The sequence below is a fragment of the Poecilia mexicana genome, unplaced genomic scaffold (assembly GCF_051168715.1).
Source record: "Poecilia mexicana isolate PSO_F unplaced genomic scaffold, ASM5116871v1 scaffold_10, whole genome shotgun sequence".
NCBI classification, from domain to species: domain Eukaryota; kingdom Metazoa; phylum Chordata; class Actinopteri; order Cyprinodontiformes; family Poeciliidae; genus Poecilia; species Poecilia mexicana.
The window spans coordinates 33,096,020-33,112,774 of NW_028263379.1; the positions used below are offsets into that span (position 1 = coordinate 33,096,020).

General features: G+C 37.7%; 1 long non-coding RNA gene across 1 annotated transcript; it reads left to right on the plus strand.

The window, feature by feature from the left end:
• Positions 1-1,290: 1,290 nt before the first annotated feature.
• On the plus strand, positions 1,291-2,647 carry LOC148157544 (uncharacterized). Its single transcript, XR_015764389.1, has 2 exons — positions 1,291-1,373; positions 2,264-2,647. It is a non-coding gene; the product is annotated as an uncharacterized LOC148157544 (long non-coding RNA).
• The last annotated feature ends 14,108 nt before the right edge of the window (positions 2,648-16,755 follow it).

Below are 16,755 nucleotides of genomic sequence, written 5' to 3' on the forward strand. Positions count from 1 at the left end.
CATGAACAGGCTTTCTTTTTTTTTAAATGCATATATTCCTCTGCTCTAAAGATGTATTTTGTTATTTTACTTGTTTTTCCCCAAATAATTGTAGTTCAAAAACAAGTTTAAGTTTATCGGTTTAATTTTGAAATGTTGAGGTTTTTGTTTTGATTTTTATGTTTTATATTTATATTGCTTTCTACCATGTTCAATTCACCACTGTTCTGCACATACATGCTTGCATGTGCCCAGTGGTTATATTCAGTTTCAGAACAGCTGAAACACTGGGTGCCTTTAAATCTCAACTTAAAACCCACCTGTTTAGAGTTGCTTATAGCTAAATTAGGCTTAGTGCGGTTTTAATGTCTTCAATGTTTTTAATGTTTTTGGCTTTACTTTTTATCTGTTTCACTGTATATTAAATGTTGCATGACTCTGTGTTTCTGTTTTTAATTATGTAAAGCCCTTTGAAATGCCTTTCTGCTGAAATGTGCTGTACAAATAAAATTTGATTGATTGATTCATGATGCATTCAAGAGACTTGTACTAAAAGTTTGAATGTTCAGATACAACTCTGCTCACGGTGAATTACATATTTTAATGTTTGAAAATCTGATCTCTTTCAGAACATCACCTGTCTGTTATCCACCTACATAAGCACTGGTGAAGTGGGTCATCGGCCATCAAGTTTTAGATTGCAGTGGCTAATGGTAAGTTTTGCCAGATCTAAAATGACTGAATCTAGTGTTAGAGCGATTAAGGGTTCAGCTAAACTTGTATTTGGCAAGTCAGTTTTATTTGTCTTTATTTGCGTGGGGATGTGGAACTGTAAGGAGTGTTGTCTCTCTCTGTCTAGTAGATATGAGCTGCTATCAGCCCTATGCTAGCTACAGAATAGTACAGAGCAAGGGGGAATAAGGATGAGCAGCAACATGAGATTGGGATTGACAGCACTAAAACTCTCCTGCCACTGACTGGTTGTTTCTAGCACTGGGAGAAGGCAGAGGAAATAGATTTTTCACAGTATATCCCCCTATACTGTACCCTTGTTTCAGACATAAATATTTCTTAGGTGACAGCTTCAGTTAGAAGTTTAAATAAAATGTTAAACTTAATTTTAGTCATGGCATAATGAAAGGAGAATAACAATTTTAAAGATCTTTCAAATAGGCTGCAAGCCACTGATCACTTTCGTTGTGACTTCCTTTGAATTTAGCTAAGTTTTCAAGTGTGTGACCCTATAGTATACTGCTGGATTTTTGCGGTTGTTCTCACTGTTTTCTGATCTGCATATTTAGGAAAACACAGCTGAAGTCAGACGAGGGTGCATCCTAAAAGGCCTGGGTGCGTACCTGGATGAAGATCCAGAGAAGCTGGAGAAAGAGTACATGGTATGTTAATTTATCTTTGTGTCTACAAAAGAGGTGATTATAGTTGGAGTTAACTGGACTTCCTGTGAATTACCAATAAATTTAAAATAAGAGATGATCATTAAAACTCTTCTTTTTTTTCACTTGGGTACATTCAATTTTAATTTGACTTTTGAGATGCTTTTAGATTTCTCCAACAGAAAAGGATAATCATTAGTAAGATTGATATTATTATTGTTATTGTTAAGTGGGTTTAAAATGAGGATTTTTAGGTGAGTTAAACTCCACAAAAAGATCTTTGGCCTGTTTTATTTAGCCTTTTTTTCTAACAGCATTGTTTCATACGCAGACAAAAATATGAACTAACTTTACCTAAGATGTTAGTACTGATGTATTTGGAAATAACTACCACACATAGTCATGACATTTCCTCCATCCAGGATATAAGACAGGTTCTTCATGTATAAGATGTTTGGTTTGTGTACAGAGTCAGGGCTTTGTTTGCACATAAGTAGGACTGGTTTGGAATGACAGTCTGTGTGGTGGATCCTCAGACTGTCATTTCAATTGAGGAGAACAGGCCATGGAATATGGGGCCTATTTGGGATTCATCCCTTCTCTTCATGTTTTTCCATATGAGACAATATACCGTATTTTACCACAAGGTGCACCGGATTATAAGACGATTTTTGTGAAAATGTAAGGCTTTTAGGTACACCTTATGGTGCAGAAAATATGGTACCTTTTCTAAATGGGAAATCTTACCACTGGACTCACAATTAACACAGACAGGTCTTTGAAGGACCTTAGCTGTTGGTGAGTCAGCCAAACAAGTGTAAAGTTATTTTTTTATTTAATGAGATGTGAAATCTCTCCCCTCCCAAAACCCCACCCTTGTTCCCATCATCAAGGTGCACAAATGGCCGAGACCGTCTGTGGAATCTTCGTTATTCGACCGGAGAGTGCAGAGCCTGGCGATGCCAATGAGGATGTTGGGATTCTCCTGGACGGGGTGGAAGTGATGAACAACTGGAGCAATGTGTCTTTAAATTTTTTTCCAAAGACTGCAGTCGAAAACTAAATTTTAATTGTTACAGTTCGCAAAGTTGAGCGAATTTACTGACACTTTTTATGTTGTTAAGAATTTGATCTATGCTAAACATAGCTTAGTTTTTTTCTGGAAAAACAAAACTGACCTTTTGTTGTTTATTTCAACTTTCAACTCAGCTGTTTTTTGTGCTGTGTAAAAAGAAAATGTATAACAATTTTGAAAATAAAGTTCATGTTGTACTTTTTCTAATTGTTGAGTGTTCTTTCGTCTTTTAGTGTGGTCTTAAAACACTTAATTTAATAGCACTTAAGAAAATGTCTTTGATTTAACATAATTCAATCATGGAAAGATTTTCCACACGATTATATAGCTTTCTTTCAGCATGAAGCATGTTTGTTCAGCTAACTTAATTTTCATGAGTTGGATCAACTTAATTAAGTAGTGTGAAGTTATCAGTGTAAAATTAGTTAGGCTGGCTCTATTAAATTACATTGGGTCCAACTAAAGTAAATAAGTTGAATCAACCACAAAAATTAAGTTGAACCAACACATTTGCTTTAAATTGGAATAACCTTAATAAATTAAGTTGAACCAACATATTTGCTTTAAATTGGAATAACCTTAATAATTTAAGTTGAACCAACACATTTGCTTTAAATTGGAATAACCTTAATAATTTAAGTTGAACCAACACATTTGCTTTAAATTGGAATAACCTTAATAAATTAAGTTGAGCCAACACATTTTCTTTAAATTGGAGTAACATAATTACATAGTGCTGAAATAAAGCAAAGTAATCAGGTGGAAAATCTTTCCATGATTTTTTTATGTTAATCCAAAGAGTTATTTCTTTCAGTGTGACCTCTGAAGCTGTGAAAATGCCAACATGTTTACTGCCGGAGCAAGAAAAAAACAAACGTGAGAGAATCGGCTGCACTGTGAATGCCATGACCTTCGTGTCATTTCTCTGTTCTTCATCCAGGTGGAAACCAGAAAACATCCTGCCACTGATAACCAGGTAATCAGCTAAACAACACCTCACAAAACATACTCCCTACTGTAGAAAGAAAATGGCGGCCGACATTTCTGAGAAGTTTCCTGGGCACAAACAGAGAAGGAATTTTGAGGAATATTTTGGTGGATAAGAGGTAAACAAACTGTTATCGTCAAACAGAAGAAAAAAAAAGATCAGAACGACTGTTTTCCAGACAACTAAAATCACCCTGGAGAACTCAAGTTCAGGTTATTAGGAAGGATTTCCTAATAACAATCCAAATGTCTGAACCCTTTTATTAGCACATTTTTGTCAGATCAAGTTGGTAATGAAACGAAATACAGATTACGGTGACCGGATGTCGCCGTGGCAGACCGAGTGTAGAACTGACACGGTGGCCTGAGGGGGAAGCTAGAATGAAGCTCATGTTTTTAATGACTTCCTTTCAGTCAGGACACAATGAGAAGCAACAAGCTACTAATGAGCAAGAGCTGAGATGTTTTCATCTTCATTCGCTGCATTGCAACTGGGTGACTGTTGTTTCACAGAACAGGAAGCACTCCAGACGTTAGAGGGAAATACTTTTCCAACCGATGAGATAAAAACAAACCAGTTTGTGTTACTTGGCTTAAGCCAGTGCTGGGTCAAATAGATTGGGAGTATGTCCCAGCAAGCTGGGTGACATGATTAACAGCAAACATGTTAAATATCTAACTTCAAGATTAGCTAAGAGTGGAATGAAAATAAATCATAACCAGAATTACAGGGTTAGTGATATTTGGCTTCCTCTGATACAGATGACTTTTTCCTTCCATGTTACACAAGTCGATTCATTCAGATCTGTTTGTTCACTTTCAGAGCACAAACCTGGGATTGTGAAGCCAAAGGGGCATGGCATACAACTTGCATCATTCACCTGAGTGAGGAAATCCCACCACAGGGCTGAGCTGAGTCAGGTTCAAATCCACACGTTGCTTTAAAAACAAGCACAAAATCCTCAACATGTTTTCCATTTCAAATTCACATCAACAGCAGCTGCTCTTTGTTTCCTATACAGATGAAACCAGAAGTTAAGATAGACTGAATAAAACATGAACATTGTTTTCTGACTGCCAGAAGTTGAATTATGGAAGCCCAATTCTGCCAAGAAAGAAAAAGTCCAAGAGAGAGTCATAATTTCAACTTTCAAAGTCATAGTTTGAGATACAAAGTCATTATTATGAGATGTAGTCATAATTTTGACTTTTAAAAGCCATAACTATGAGCTCTATAGTCATAATTATGTCTTTTAAGACATAATTAAAAGATTCAGTCATGATCAAGAACCCAGCCTAGGAGAAGCAGCCTTTCTATCTCGTAATTATAACTCTAAAAGTCAAAATTCTGACTTTAAAACCCATAATTATGACTTCCTGTTGTATATTCTTTCATGGAACCAATGAACTTCCATACAAATTGGAGCAAACTTCTCTTAGCAAGGACATGTTTTATATTTTTTTACAACTTTTTCAAACTCAAAAGTTTACTTTTGGTCAGTATGAGGCATAATTGTAAACTGTATGCCTTGGGTCAAACCCTTTTGGGTTTTCCATCGATAGATGGATCAAAACAAAGCACTGAGCCATTAGTATGATTTATAACAGAAAAACAAAAACGTTGGCATGTTGTCTGAAACAGCTCCTTTAATGACGTTAAACAGAATCATGGGGCCGACCTGCCGGAACCAGAAAGCATCATCCTGAACCATCATACAGGGTCAACCAGCTGAAACTATATGGCAGGCACTGGTACCATTGGGTTCCCTCCCAATCATTTCCATCCTTACTATATTAAGAGGTACGTTTTCTTGTTGGTCCTGAAATCAGGGAGTGCATTCTGGAGATTTCTGAGAAAAGCCGTGTTTATTTTTATTTTACAGCTCTCCTAATATCATATTGAAGTTGAAAAATAAAATGATCAAAGCAAACGTGTGGGACGGAGTAACGTCATCAGAGAGCGGGAGCCAGCAGATGGATTAATGTCCTGGCTGGATAAGCCGTGAGTTTGGCTGAAGGCTCATTCTGTACAGTAATCCCGGAGCACTGATTTGCATGCCTCCGTCGCCGTGCCCTATCCTTGCATGAGTAAGACCGGATCAGTGGGAGTGGCCCTGGGAGTAATTCTATACAGCTTCTCCAATAATTACACAGAAGCTGGAGAACTTTCAGGTCATGGAGGAACAAAGTCAACGAGGAATACATATTCTCTCAGACTGCTCTGTATATCTCCATGGTTACCTCACAGCACTGGGATTATGATGAAATTCTACATTTTGGTACATTTTTTATTTTTTACCCAAACTATATTTTTAGTCCTTCTCCATCCTTCCAGTTCTTTTTTCTACTTTTTGTGATTTCACACAAATCTCAGTGAGCACAGTGTTTTCTCTACAATATTTGCTCTAAGCACTCTGACCTGTAAACATTACCCATTCTCGCCACTTTGATGCCTCAGCAAACTTGGCAATGGGCTTTGTGGCCCCAGGGCACATCATCACAAAACTGTGCATCTGTCCATGCTAAATTAGCTGACCTGCAATAGCTTCTGGAGCTGATAGAGCCCAGGGCCATGGAAGTACGAAGGCATCTGTGCTTATCTGGTTTAAATCTGAAAAAGCACCCAGGAGCTTTTGGCTGGAGATGGGGTGACAGGGGTGAAATGTGGACTGTTACCCCAAAACATATCCACATATGGGTCATTTGTGTCTGCAGCTTATCATGAATCACCTTTAGTTGGCCTTTAACTGCCTTCACACATAGCAAATGTTCCAGAACTGCTTCATTTTAACGTTAGAAGGACCAATGTGTCATTTTTAGCGCCGTATGCATTTTCAACTCTCTAACTTTTTTAAATGGAAGCCCGCTTTTCAATAAAGAGAGCGATTTTTTACCCAATATAGTAAAGAAATAATATAATATGCAGTCACGAGTCAGATTTTAACCTGCAGACAGGCGTCATGGAAACAGAGATTCATTTGTTCAGTTTGATCATTTTCCATCCATTTCATGGATGGTTGGAAAGTTTCTACTATAAAGTGTAGTATTGAAGCTGCTTACATGTTTATTGAAACTTTCATCATGAGGTGACAGTTTGGTAATGAGGGGCCATTTAGGACAAAAACTATGCTTTGTCTCTCACACACTACTAAAATCTCATACACACACACACACAAAATATTAAATTTGCACATATACACTACTAAAATGTCACACACATATACAATTTTTCTCACACGCATACACAAAACACAAAAATTGCGCATATGCACAACTAAAATATTACACACGCATACAATTTTTCTCTCACACACAAACACAAAACAAAAATTGCGCATACACACAACTAAAATATCAATCAAATTTTATTTGTATAGCTCATTTCAGCAGCAAGGCATTTCAAAGTGCTTTACATAATTAAAAAAACAGCAAGTGACATTAAATAAACAGTAGGAAAGAGAAAGAGATTTTGAAAAAAATAGATTAAAAATGATAAAAACATTAAAACCCGCACCCCCTTTTAGGACTTCAGTTAAACGCCGTTTAACTGGGATTCTAACCCTCTGGGACTTTAGTCAAAAACGCCGTTTGACAAGGACTCCAACCTCTAGGTTTTTAGTTGAAACGCTGTCAACTGGGACTCTAAACCCCGTAGGACTTTAGTTAAACGTTGTATAACTGGGACTCTAACCCTCTGGGACTTTAGTCAAAAACGCCATTTGACAAGGACTCCAACCTCTAGGTTTTTAGTTGAAACGTTGTCAACTGGGCCTCTAAACCCCGTAGAACTTTAGTTAAATGTCGTTTAACTGGGACTCTAACCCACGTTTTACTCAAGGGACTCTAACCCGAATAGGGCTATGAGTGGGGGACAGTACCCGTGCCTCTCCGGGGGGGCTTTACATCATTAAAAACTAAACACAGCGTAAACAGTGAGAAAGAGAAATAAAAAGAAATTAATAAATAGATAAAAAGCTAAGATAAAAACATTAAAAACATTGAAGACCCGTACTCTAACCATGTTGATACCCACCATGTGTCTCCAGGAGGCTCCTAAAACAATTCAGATACTTAGGTTTCTTTTTTTTTATCTTCCTTCATTTGTTGTTTGCTTGGTATAGACCCTTTTCACAGTGACGTCAGACAATGGCCGCCATAACTCGAAGAGGTATATCTTTACTTCCAGTGTGATTTTGCCTCGGGAAACCTGACTGAAAAATTCACAGATACTCATTATCTTAAGGATATAATAGAAGGTCAGGTTAATAATAACAGCATATAAGTGCATATGAGTTATTACTCATTATTACAGTTAGAGATGTCATTCTCTAACTGTGTATATAATAAATAAAACAGCCTCCGATCGGAGAGTAAACCAACTAGCAGCAGCTTTTGCCACAGTTGGGAAAATATATACACTGCTGTCTGTTAGTGCTGTAACGTTTAGAGGTTCACTTTCTGTATTAACTTTAATAAAACAGTATTTAAGTGTTAACCATTATTAGTCATTGTCAATTTACCATTCTCCAAATGTATTTAAAGGAACCAGCCTCCGGATCGGAGAGTAAACCAGCTAGCAGTAGCTTTAGCCACAGTTAGGAAACATATACACCACTGCCTGTCAGTGCTGTAGTTAAAAGTTTCACTAAAATCACTGACATCTTCCAACACTGTTGTTTAGAAAAGCATTCTAAACATTGACTTAAGCGCTATCTGCCAAATAATTTACATATTCTGATGTGATTCATAGGGGTGTAGCAATACAATAATCTCACGATTTGATACGATATTTTGATCACGATACGATATGTATCACAATATTTGGCAAATGATATAATTCAATTCGATTTAATGCATTTTTACGATTTTCTGAAAGATTTTAGAAGGGCACAGTGATTTTAGTGACATTTTGTGTTCCATAGACTTGAATTTAATTAACTGAAAACTGATTAAAAGCACCAACTACACAATACCTTACTCTGATTGGACAGTCTAATTATCTACAGCTGGACAAAATGAATCAAAGATGCAATGAGAAAATTAGTTTCTGTCATTTAATTCATGTGGATTTGACATAAAACTCAAAGTTTCAACAGTGATCCAGGAGCTGAGTGAGGAGATTATCAGCCTCTGTAGACACTCAATATGCAAATGTTTTCTTCTGGAAATACTGTAGCTGCATTTTGGAGTAAAAAAAGTCTTTTGGACTATAGGGAAAAGGCTTTTCTACCTTGGCTCCCGGTGTTAGCCTTGGCTGTAAGCTGTTTACTACTAGCTGCTGGGGGAGTGTGGCTCCACCTCACCCTGGAGTTATGCTAAAATTAGTAAACCATATTTTTCCAAATGTCAGGGAAATGTCAAAAGGTGTAATTAGCAGCAAACAGAAAGGGACCGGGATGGACCACTGTCAGTCTCATACCTTATTTGGAAATGGGACCATTGCAATCCGGAAGTGAAGGGGGCGCTATTTCCTATACTTCTGTTTTTATTTTCTTTTTAAGTCTGTAATATATTTTCACCTTTAGGAAGGAGTTTCACCCTCAGAATCTATTTGAACTTCTCTCTTTTATTTAGTTCAGCGCAGCTCACAGATTTTTAGCAAATTCTGTAGCTTTCAGTGTACTTCTAATTCTGCTTCCTAGTTGCATCTTTTCGGGCTTGCGACTGCCTCTAGATGCATGGGGGTGGTAACACAACTAATCTAATTACATTACTATATCAGAATACCACAACGTCTTTATTATTTACTATTAATTCTGGCATTACTGGCATTATAAAACGTATTTTTTTATTTTTTCATTTTCTCAAGGACGTTCAGCTAATTAAATGACAAACAATACTTTCATACATTATAAATAATATCTATATATCTCCATCAATTATAGGAGGAACAAAAGAAATAAGGAGACATGAAAAACAACATGATCAACTATAATAAAAAATACCATTTGCAATGTAAGAAATTTAATTGAGCAAAAATCAATAACAAACAAATGAATTAGGTACAGAAGAATAACAACCCAGGTTGTTACAACCAGGGTTGTTAAACAGATATAAGCAAAAATTCATTTTTTTTTGTTTTTACAGTGCCATGTATATTATTGAGACTTTTTGTTGTAGAATCTTATATATAGAAAAAAATAAGATGAAACTATTTAATCTATCAACGAGAAAATTTTCCTTTGACTCTGAAACGATAAATCATATTCATAAATCACATTATTACACGGCCCATCTGTGGTGACGATGCAAAAAAAAAGTAGCCTGCATAAACTTTATGTGGCATACAATGATGGCGTGAGGCTACTACTCAAAGTGCCTAGATGGAGTAGTGCTAGCCATATGTTTGTACATAATGCTGTTCCCACATGTGCAGCTGTGCTCAGGAATCTTATGTATAAATGCATGTGTAGATTATCTGTGTCATGCAATAATATAATTGCAATTTTATTAAATCCTGCTTTTTGTACTGTGAGATTCTCTTCAAGATGATAGAATCATTGGCGTCGTCATTTATTTGTGACTCAGTGAATAATATCATGTCATGTTTATTTTTATTTTTCTCTTATTTTGCTTGTTTTTACCTTTTTTCTATTGAACTTTTTTGTCTCTGGAATAAAGATATGATTGATTATCAACAATTTGTGAATAGAGCAAAACACTTAGCATGCTATAGGTAAATATTATTTAGTTTGGTTAAGAATAATTAGACGTCAATAACTGACGTCTAATAGATGTTCTTAGTTGCCAAAGGAACACAGTAACACCTTCATGAGTTCAGAGGTTGTTGAGACGCTTTACCAAGGCCGAGAAAGAGTCACACGCTGTTAGACAAAGGGCCCATAGTAAATAGTTACATTTTTGATTCTGTTAGACACCAAGCATATTTCTCACGAGAAACAGAAACTTATCAGGCCACAGAGACATGGTGTGATTTCAGGGAGTGTCTTCAGTCCATATAATCAGCTACCCTCCTCTTTCTCCTCAGACGCTGCACAGACTTTTTTAGAAACTCTTCTCGGATGTAATGGTAAAGCGTCTCCTTTCAGCGCTGAAAGTTAATAAAATAAGTAAAGTCTGAATGCTTTTCTTGGCTGATTTTATGCTCCGTGTGTCAATACAAATTATGATTCATCGATTGAGATTCTCAATCTCAACAATACATTCCAAATTTAGTAAAGTTATCAAATAATGCAGTCAAGTTCTGTTTGTTGTTTAAATTAGTGAAATAGTTCTCAGTCTAAGGCAGTAGTTCCCAAACTTTTTCTTCTGCGCCCCCCCAGTGGTTTCCAAAAATTTTCTGCGCCCCCCCATCCCCCTATGGATGGCTGTCTGGTTGAAACGACGCGTGTGGAGGGGGGGGGGGGGATATCGACTTTTTGGGGGGCAAAATGAATGTACGTAGCTGAAAATAGACATCAACATCAGTAGCCTACAAGGTACTTGTTAAGCTTAAGGTTCTATATTGATATTAGCCAGTCATCTTTTAGCTAACATTACCTGCATCCAACAGCTTTACTCAACTCAGTCGGTTAGTTTGGAGGGGAAAAACTGTGAAAAGTTCTTTGCGTTTTGCTGGTTTGCTGCCGTGATTCTAACACAAACATACGTAGCTCCACACAGCAGCAGCAGGTCTCCTTCACAGGTGTAAACCCAGCGCGAGTGTCATAGCGCTCATGTTGCGTTTAAAGGCGGCTCGGAAAAACAGGTTACAACATGTTAACAACGGATTAAACAGTTTTAACTGCTGATAAAAGTGACAGAGGACACAAATATGGGAAGAGTGGAAGCCTCTACTGTATCAAATTGACATAGGAATAACAGAGAGTTGGCCATTCTAAGGTAAAAACCCAGCGCATACAGTGTTCATGTTTTGTTTTGTTTTTTCATCCAGACGGCTTCCCGCGCCCCCCTTGCAATGACACGGCGCTCCCCTAAGGGGCATGCCCCACAGTTTGGGAACCTCTGGTCTAAGGAATCCCAGCAGATTGCATCAAGTCCTTGACTTGCAGCATTCTCTGCTGGATGAGCCTGTAGCGACAATAGACTATTGATTTTGCAGCATTTCCTCGTAGCAACAGTGGAGAGGAAAAACTCCCCTTTAACAGGAAGGAACCTCCAGCAGAACCAGAACCTGGCTCAGTTCAAGCGCATAAATCAAACTGAAGAGTGCCTATGTATGCCTATGGATATCTTAAAAGCTGCATATCAACCGTGTTTCAGTACGTCATTCCATTTTCAGGACTTCTCTTATTAGTTCTAAAGGAGGGAAATATGCAGTGTGTGACCACACACTGCATATTTTTACCCAGACGTTCTGGGTAAAAATTGGAGACACTGAGTCTGACCGAACGGATTCCAGCGAATGAGGAGAAAGGCAGTACCAGGTGTTGAAGAAATAAAACCTTCGCAGTTCAACTGCAGAGCCTTTGTTCCTGAAGCGTCTCCACATCAGCATGTTGAAAACTGACAAAATACACCACAAAATATGTAGTAAAGAGAACTGGTTTAACACAGAGCCCTGTGGTATGCCACAAGTAGTCCTGGAGTGTGAAGAAGATTTATCGCTCACATGAGATTTAACTTTAGTGCTGTTCCCTTGATACCTACAACATGTTCAACATATTGTGGTCAACTGTTTGAGTAGCAGCACTGAGACCTAGCAAAACCAGAACAGACACAAATCTATTATCTGAGGCTCAGAGAAAGCCTCAGACTCTAAGCAGAGCTGTTTCAGTTCTCTGATGACCTCAAACAGGTCATTATCATTCTGGTGTCTTTAAAGGAATGACAGCAAAGCAGGGAGGAAAAAAAGCTAAAATATGGATCTGGATGTTTGTAGGAGGAAGTCAACTTCAGATAAGATTGAAAAATTCACCAATTAGCATAGTTTTTTTTCCAACGGAGTGAGGAAAGAAGTAAGAGGTAATAAAAAAAGACACAAAGAGGGAAATATAGAATGCATTTAACAGAACTGCTCAGACAAAGTAAAGTGTTTTGTTTCTCTGTTTCAATTACAGCAGAATAGCTAAGGGAGAGAGAAAGAAGATTCAGATTTAGACAGCAAGCAGGGGGGATAGATGGCGAAAGTGACTGACGGTTACCTTGGAGGGGATTATGTGTAGGAGATATGAGGGGGATTGTGGGATGTGTGGAAGGAGTGGTAAACTGTGACAAAATAAAATAAACAGCTTAAGTGTACTCCGTCTTCTCTGTGGGCCTGTTTTCTTGGGCAAATAATCCTTTTGATCCACAAAACAATGCCAAGAGCTGAGAAGTCCAGAGCTTGATACAGAGGTGTGTTCTGAATAAACCCCATTTGGTCCCTCGTTCATCATACACTGAGACAGGTCGGCTACAATTTAAGAAAAAATTTTCCAGTTTATGTTTAATGTCTTTACTTCTGAAATTATGAAAATTAACTTCACACATATCAGAGCCCAGCTTACCTTTTAAGGTGTTTTAAAAATGCTTGATACTGAGGCAAACTGAAAATAAATACTAGAACTGCAAGCAGTTAACAGGTTCCAAGCCCCAACCTGCCACTCCGCCCCTGGTCAATCCTCTTCCCATGAGCTCTGTTGCCCACATCCCACTAGTCTGGTGACGCTAGGTCTGTTCATATGTAATCATTGACTTTGAAAAAGTTTGATGTGGTTAGACCCAGTGCCCCCTGTGGGTTACAGTCCCTTCCAGTCACATAATCAAGAGTATGTAGCAATGAAAAAGAAACAGAGATACAGGGACAAAACGTCAGTCAGTTTTTACACTGCTACATCTGGCTTAGCTGTCAGTCAGACAGGAGACATAACGAACAGGTTATATATATATATATATATATATATATATATATATATAATTAAGTACAAAAACATAATTAAGTACAGAAACACTTAAAATCAGAAAAACAGACTAACATAAAAACCTCTTGGTAAGAAAACTTTCAGAAAGAAAACAATCTCCTTAATTTAAGATATTTAACTAAGATTTCAGTTTTTGCAGTGCAGAAGGAACAGGGGAAAAAACTACACACAAAAAGAGAGTTCTATTATTTGATAACATCATTATGCACCCACTAGTGTGTGTGTATTTCTATCTATGTAATCATTAAAATGACATGATTTTGGTTTAATATTAGATTTATAAATGGAAAGTACACATTTAAAGGATAAAAAAATCTCTTTATGCACTCATCTGTGTCCGGTACAAATTGTGGGGTTATTTTATTTTTAAATGACGATTAATGGATTTCAGTTAGAAACTGCTTTTGTAGTTTGGTAATCAGTTAGAACATTTTACACTAAAAGCCTCTCACACACACACACACACACACACACACATGCGCACATGAACAGGCGTTATTATAACCAAGCAGAACTGTGTTTGAAGGCCTGCAAGTTTAATGTGCCCTCTTCAGATAAACTCAGTGTGTTCCTTTTGATCTAATGTGATAAACATTAAGTCTTACATGGCATATACTCCCACCTACCCATAAAACTAAATTTTGCAGTATTTCAGTATGTTTTGCTATTTTCAAACAGATTTAATTGCATAACTTGTCAAGTCTCCTGTTTTGGCCAGAAAGCTGATGATTTTTAACCCCCTTCCCGTCGTTCCCGTATTATTATTTTCCCCCACTGTCCCCTTGTTTTTTACATAATAGTAATAAATAATAATATATCAAATTCATACACCACTTTTTAGGACACTTAAATATGTTTTACATCACATATGTCAGAGTCAAGGCCCGCAGGCCACATCCGGCCCGCGAGAAGGTTTTTTACGGCCCCTGGGATGATCTTGATTTATTATTAGAACCGGCCCGCAGACCGCAGCAAGCCGGCACCCCGTCTGAAAAAAAAATATCTTCCTTATTTGAACTGTAAGTAGTTCTTTAAATGTTCTGTGAGATGATGTACTTACCCATGTATCCATAACAACCGGAACTTTCAATATCCACCAAGTTATTGCCGAAATATACCGTCTATTAAACGAGTGCCCCCCGGATTAATAGACCCTTTTCACAGTGACGTCAGACAATGGCCGCCATAACTCAAACCTGGGTATCTTTACTTCCGGTGTGATTTTGCCTTGGGAACCAAGCTGAAAAATTCCCGCATTCTCATAATCTTAAGGATATAATAAAAGGTAAGTTTAATAATAACAGCATTTAAGTGTTAGATAGCTGTTATTAATTATTGTAAAATCACCATTCTCTAACTGTGTATAAAATAAACAGCCTCCGATCGGAGAGTAAACCACCTAGCAGCAGCTTTAGCCACATTTAGGAAAAAATATACTCTGTCAGCGCTGTAACGTTTAGAGGTTCACTTTCTGTATTTTATAAAACAGTGTTTACGTGTTAGATAACCGTTATTAGTCATTGTCAATTTACCATTCTCCAACCAGCCTCCGATCATGAGTAAGCCAGCTAGCAGCAGCTTTAGCCACAGTTAGGAAACATATACACCGCCGCCTGTCAGTGATGTAACGTTTAGAGGTTCATTTTCTGTATTAATGGAAAATAAAGGACATAAAAATAACTTTAATCTGATTACTGGATTTGAAATACGAGCTCGTTAGATTATTCGTTACCGGAAAAAGTGGTCCGATTAAAGGAAGGCATTACAAAGCAGCGGCGGCACCGGACATCTCTGCTTATAACAAACAAACCCCTATTTTATGGGATGAGTGGCAACTCCAGTCTATAATTTAAGAATCTGATCAAGATTAGAGCCTAAAACGTTATAGTTCAAAAACAGTCAAAAGTTCTGGTTAAGGAACAGTTATGTCACGTAGTTAGCTAGCTAACAAAATTCACTAATGCTAAGCTAACGGTTACGCAAAACAAAAATACCTACCTTCATAGTCAAACAGGTATTGTTCGGTGAAGAATTTCTAGCCTTTGTCTAATTTAGATTTTGTTGTCAGAGAAAACTGGTTTGCAAATCGTGATCTATCTTCAAATCTTATTTTAGGCAAATGTTTTAGAGACTGTGTAAACTCCATGCTCCGGTGTTCTGTCTGATCAACATATGCTGTCAGATATATATATATATATATATATATATATATATATATATATATATATATATATATATATATATATATAAATCTCTCTTTCTATATATATGTCTCTATATAGATATATATAGATATATATGTGTCCATTTTACATATATATATATGAAATAGACAACTTTATCGTTACTTACTATGTACACCGGAACTAAGGATACACAGCTTCGAGCCAAAACGGAGGTTGTGTGACGTCATGTGAAAAGGGTCTATTACACTCTCTGCAGCTGCAGCTGCGAAGTTACCGTATTAACCCGATACTTGCTGGAAAGTGCAACGTCTCCCCTTTCAGAAACCGTTGGAATTTTTCCACTTAGCGCTACGTGTGGCGGAATTACGGTACTGCAAATTTAGATGTGTCGCCGGGTGACACGTCCGGTCTAGAAGGGTTATTAGCACAGCAGTCGTCAGCATAACTGTAAAATTAACTTTCAGATACCCATCAAAAATGGCAAAAAGGAAGGTGGACACTGAGAACCGGGGGTTTCAAACAAGGTGGGAGTCGGAGTATATGTTCACCGAGGTAGCTGGAAAACCTGTGTGTCTTCTGTATGGAGAAAGTGTGGTGGTACTGAAAGAGTATAATCTGAGACGACATTATGAAACGAAACACGCGGACAAAAACAAGAATATGGACATGGAACAAAGGCTACAGAAGGCCAAGGAATTAAAACGAGGCCTCAAATCTCGACAGGCTCTGTTCAAAAAAGCCAAATCACAAGGCCAGGCTGCTGTCAAGGCCAGTTTTATTTTGGCAGAAGAGATTGCTAAATCAGCCCAGCCATTTACAGAGGGGGATTTCATCAAAAACTGTATGATTAAAGTTTGTGACGAAGTTTGCCCAGAAAAAAGGCAACTCTTTTTAAATGTGAATCTGAGCAGAAACACCATTGCCGAGCGAGTAGTCCAGTTGTCCATCAATCTAAAAGAGCAGCTTGTGAAAAAGGGAAAAGATTTCATCGCATATTCCTTGGCTGTGGATGAGAGCACCGACATTTCTGACATTGCCCAGTTGTCAATTTTCATCCGCGGAGTGGACTCCAGCCTAAGCGTGACAGAGGAGTTGTTGGCTTTACGTCCTATGCATGGCACAACTACGGGGCATGATTTGTATGAAGAGGTGTCAAGATGTGTAAATGAGATGGAGCTGCCTTGGAAAAAACTCGTGGGTTTGACAACCGACGGAGCACCTGCGATGTGTGGACACAGGAGCGGACTGGTGGCGAAGATACGGGAAAAGATGCA